The sequence below is a fragment of the Crocodylus porosus genome, unplaced genomic scaffold (assembly GCF_001723895.1).
Source record: "Crocodylus porosus isolate Cpor-Errol unplaced genomic scaffold, CroPor_comp1, whole genome shotgun sequence".
Lineage (NCBI taxonomy): Eukaryota > Metazoa > Chordata > Crocodylia > Crocodylidae > Crocodylus > Crocodylus porosus.
In genome coordinates, this window is record NW_017728907.1 from 9,772,264 (window position 1) to 9,778,002 (window position 5,739).

Here is a 5,739-nt window from a genome sequence, read left to right on the forward strand (position 1 = left end):
TCTCCTCCACCCTTAGGTCTCAAGAGGTTTGGTTGCTGAGTGCTTGGACCTTAGATGGTTTTGGTGGCATTGAAAAAACTGCATATTATGAATGTCAGCAAGAAATTGAATCTCCTTAGCCTTGTCTTCTTACCATTTCTTCTTCATATCACAGGTCCTCCTTTGGACCGCTGCCTTGGCTTGTTGGAGATTCAATTTCTTTGCTTGGATTTGTGGTCATTTAGCTAAGAAAAAAGGTCTTGCACTTGCAATCAATCAATTCTTGGATCTCCCAATCATTCTCATTGAACCAGTCTTGATGTTTCTGGTAGAGAATCCAAGTGTCTCATCACAGGCACTGATGATGGTGGCCTTAAGGGCACCCCACACACTGCTGGCATTATCCCATTCTTATTGATTACAAATCACCAGTTTTTTGTTGAGGTACTGGTAGAAGAGGTCTTGCTTGCTTGGGTCCTTGAGTTTTTCAGCGTTCATCTTCCTTTGGCATTGCTTCTGCTGCATCCATCATTTGGGAGCCAGCTTGAATGACATAACTGAGTGGATGAGTCAGAGATAAGTCCAGCAGTCATCAGTTCCTAGCATAACTTGGGTGATGTGGACATCTTTGTGACCCTGGGCACAGATGATATAATAGTCAATCAAGTGCCACTGATTAGATTGTGGGTGTTGCCATGATGTTTTGTGCTTGTTTTTCTGGCAGAACAGGGTGTTGTTGATGCCCATGTTCTGCGCATTTGGTCAAGAAAAGGATGCCAGTGGAGTTGAGCTTTCCTACTCCTTCCTTACCAATGGTTCTGTTCCAGAGGTTAGAGTCCCTTCCAACTCTGGCATTGAAATCACTGAGAAGAATAAGTCTGTTGCCCTCCAGAATAGCAGAGAGGACTTGGTCAAGGTTGGCATAGAAGTCCTCCTTGGTTTCATTGACAGTGTCAAGAGTTGGGGCATACACGCTGATGCCAGAGGCATATTGACTCCATGCCAGTTTAAGATGGAGTGTCATGAGGTGCTTATTAATTCCAATAGGGAATTCACTGAGTTAGTTTATGACTTCCTTCTTAATGGCAAAACCAACTCCATGAAGTCAATGTTCTCCTCCCTGGTTACCCTTCCAGAAAAAGGTAGTCACTTCCATGTTCTTTGAACTGCCCATCTCCTGCTTGCTGGGTCTCATACCGTGCAGATACATTAATGTTGTGGTGCTTGAGTTCTTGGCCCATAATTACAGTGCAGTGGTCTGGGAGTTCACTATTAGGGTTGTCTATGGAGGTCCTGATGTTCCAAGTCCCAAAAACGATGATGTATCTTCATTGGTATTTTCAACTGTAGTAAAGGTGATCCCACCAGATGCAGTTATCCAGTCAGGAAGAAATACAGAATACTGTATGGTACAGGCTATGTTTAGGGCACCTTTGATAATTACATCTCATGTAGGGTGAGAAGAGCAGATCTTGAAGAGGGTTGCTCAGTCACAGTTACAGCCACTGAATTTCTCTCTGGTCTTTTCTGAGTGCTAGATGATCTTCTTGTAACTGCTGCTTTCATGCCAGTTCATGATTAGGAGCTTCCAGACCACACAATCCTGCTCCTGTCACCATTAGCTGGTTACCAAAGGGCTTAAGGAATGTGCTGGAAAAGATGTTTTCATGGAATACACCTGTGCATGACTTCATTTATTGTAGAGAAACTGTTGCACATGAACTTTCACACAGCTTTTGACAGAATGGGACCTTGATCCAATAGTAAGGAGACCAAGACAAGGAGGGATCTTGTTCCACTGTAGCCTAATCTGTTTTCACAGTCATTGAGATTCTGACATCTTCTGCCTGCTCTTCTGTTGAGGATTTGTAGATCCATGTCTGGGGGCTGGGCTGGCTTATTATAGTGGCAACCAGTATTTGTCATTTCACAGCACTGTCAAAGCATATATGTGGCTCTCCAGGAGGAAAACCATTGCCATCTGCTGTCCTCACCACATCCTAGTGGTGCTGCCATTGCTTGGTCCATGCCTGCTTTTTCATCAGTTTATTTCACAGCTAACCTTCCCTGAAGGTCATTCCACTATCTGCCATCTATGGATGTGCTGGGTAGCAGTACAGCTCTGCCCTACAGTGTTTGAGTAGAACAGAGGACTGTTTTTTGTGCTCTGAATTTAATATCAGCATAATTAAATTTTAGCATTGGAAGCTGATCCAATACTCTTTACTCAGCTGAGCTCCCACTGAAGAAATGTTGGGTTCCTGAGAGAGGTTTCCCAACAAATTTTGGTGAATTTTGTACTTGGAAACTAAATTTTAATTTGATTACTAGCTACCATGCATGAAAAACCTTAATGTTCTGCTGTTTACATTACTATAATTTATATAAGAGTTCTACACATAAGGAGGACTTTAGGGATTGCAGCACTAATACAACACTTTGGACATTCAAGTTCAATACCTGACTGGCAAATTTCCAGGGTGGACTTTACTATTTTCTGTTACCCAGTTCTTCATCAGTTAACCAAGGATAATGGCCTTTCTTTCCTTCTACCCTTTACTTTATCCACTTATAAGTTATTTAAGGTTAGGTCTGTCATTCACTCTACGTAGCCTGCCATGCTAGTATCTTGATCTTGACTGGAACCTCTATGTACTGCATTGCTTCAATAATCATTACAAATCTTGTCATTTGAAAACAAATTTCTCACATCAAGGAAATCTATTTCAAATTGATCCTGAGACAGTTTGTGAAAATTTAGAACTCATTTTGGGGGAATGAAGCTGTATTTTTATTTAAAGTCCATGCATATGAGAAGGGAACATTTAAGCATGCAATTTAAATTCAGGTTTTAAGACATTCAATTGAAAACCATCTGGCAACTGTAATGTAAATGCAGAGATATTCATTAAGTTCAAGCAATCCATTTAGAATGTGTGATGCAATGGGCACTGAAAATAGAATGAATGATAATGAAGGGACTTCTGTCTACCTGTAGCTGAAGTGTGGTAGAGCCTGCCCCCCACTGAGGTCCTCAGAACTTTTACAGCTATGTCAATGGTAGTGGGTGGAGCTTCCACCAGGCAAAAAACAGTGGAAGGATGAAGAGAAATAACAAAAGTGTGGCTCTTTCAAGTGAGAGCTATCTTGTACTCTGCGCATAGCAGAGGTCGTAATAGGACCTGGGCCTCTGTGCAGGTAATGCATATTACTGAAATACACAGAAAATAACAACACATTGCAACCTCCTTTCTAGGAGGCAAATCCAAATGATGAGTTTGGCTTCATTGCATACAAAGTTTGAGCCTTATTCAACTATTCCTGTACTAATAACTGCTGATCAGCAACTCTTAGCATCTAATTTAATATAGAAGTAGGTCTTGTAGTAAGGAAAGCAAGGTCAGGAAGCACAACTTATAATGATGCATCATCTGAACTGGTCAATCCAAAGTGTTCAATTGCTATTGAGCATGATTGAGGAGAGAAGAAAAATGGAAGATAGGGGAGAGAAAATTACTTGCAAGCAGTAATTTGAACGGGTCCATAATCAAAATTGGTCGGGGATTGAAAGATGATTTGGAAATAGCTCTCTCTACGGGGAAGATGGCTTTGAACATTCAAAAGAGAGTTTGTATTTGTCTGAAAAGGAGCCAATGCAAAGAGCACATGAAGATTTTTTTTTCTAATTTTGTAAAAGAAACAGCTAAGCACAGAATTTTTTTGTTCATATGTGTCTAATTTAGTACAGATTAGATATAACAATACAGCAACAATCAGTTGTGTTATATAGACTGCTTAAATTCTCATTTAAAACCTCAATTCTGTTATGCTTTTTGTGTTGTTAACTTTCAGCATGAGTAGGTCTGATGAAATTTGCAAATTTAATCATACGTGTTTTCAAGATTAGGCCTAAAATAGATTTGTTGCCAACCATGTCATGTTTTCACTGGTACCCGAGGAAAGCTGTACTTTTGGTTAAAAAGCAAAGGTATAGCACAAATATGCTGATTATATCTAAAAATATTTTTGAGAAAACAGAGTATATCATGTTGACAGTTTCACATTTTTTCTCTGCCTTTATGTTTTATCTCAGTTATGCAAAAGCCCCTTCATACTTTTTAGCCTGGAAAAAGTGGGAGACTGCCAGAGAGTTCATCATGTGTAGGTATACTCAGTTTTCCTGAAGTAGATAGTTCAGATACTGCTAGCAGTATAACTGTGATAGCATAAAACTCAGTAAGGGTTAATAGCCAAGTATTTACCCACTTTCTCAAGCAGACTTTGCAGCCAATGTAATTTGTGCCTCCGATGCTAGCCATACCCTAGCAACCTAGCTTTGAGCCAGCTCAGAAAGGCCTTGCTCTCACTTCAGGAAATAGAGTATAGACATACCCCTGGTTTGATTTTCATTCTCACTTTAAGTTAGTGGTGTACCTAGGGTGGGGAGTCCTGGGCAGCCATCCTGGGAGCCAACTCGAGGGGAGTAGAGTGGAAAAAAAGACTGTTGCAGTGCCTGTGTAGTTGTACCAGCAGTAGTAACCAGATGTTTTCACTGTCCTGCATGTGCTAGCTGCCCTGAGCATCTGGCCACATTGCTACACCACTGCTCTAAATGTCTACACTGGTACTCCCATTCAGCTCTACCAAACCTGGAAATGAGATGAAGCCATTTGAAGGCGTGGACTCTGCTGTCACTTCCAAGCATACCAGAGACAAGTTTTGAGTCCAGTGGCAGGGCTACCTCTGACAGTTTTATTACCTCATTTCTGGGTTTGGTGCAGATGGGAGTGGATAGATAGAGTATGCTTGGCAGCACCTTCTCATAAGCACTGGGGATTTATTGATGATGTATTCTTAGTAAAGATATGCTGGACCTTTCTGATTTAAAAAAAATACAAACAAACTAAATAAACCCCAATTCAAGATCATGTACTGTCTTATATTACATATGAATATTATTTAATTATGTCATATTTCTGAGGCATAACTAAGATAACATATGAGAAGTGAAGGAGGGCTGCTTTTTCGGTGCCTCACTTCTCATCACTTTTGTGCCACATCGAATGGCAACACATCCTATTTAGACTTGCCCCAGTTTCACTTCCATTTACTATTTCTCTTCTCACCTCTAGCCATCTGATGGAAGGTTAATGTATACAAATACATAACTACAAATTAGGGGTCCAGTAAGGTATCACATTTATTATATGATAAACTGTAAGATGCCACATATTCAGTCAATGTATCATATGATAAAAATGGCAAAGAAGCCATAAAGATGTTCCACATTATTTAGTGTGGAACATTGTTATAACTGTTTTGCATCATGTTTTAGTTTAGTTTAGTTTATCATAAAGCCACACTGTGCAGCCCAGTGTCAGGATCTGTGGCATAGCTTTAAACTTCCTGGCTTCAAATTTGTGTCTCATGCCAGGTTGCACAGTAGAGTTTTAAAGGTCCCTGCGCAGGAGGAACTGATAGGATCCCCATGTTCCAGCAAGTTTAAAGTTGTGCTGTGCACCTTGGCATTGGCTTTCAAGATCCAGGTGCATGACAGGATCTGAGGAATTTTTATCTCAGATCCCCAAAATAACATGGCCAATCACCTCTATCCTTGGAAAGGTCTTTGAAAAGATTATTAAGAATCATACTTGTGTGTGTCCAGTGGGAAAAATAATGCAGCAGGGCAACTAGCATGGATTCGTAGCAGGTAGATCATGCCTGACTAATCTGGTTTCCTTTTATGACCAGGTCACAAAA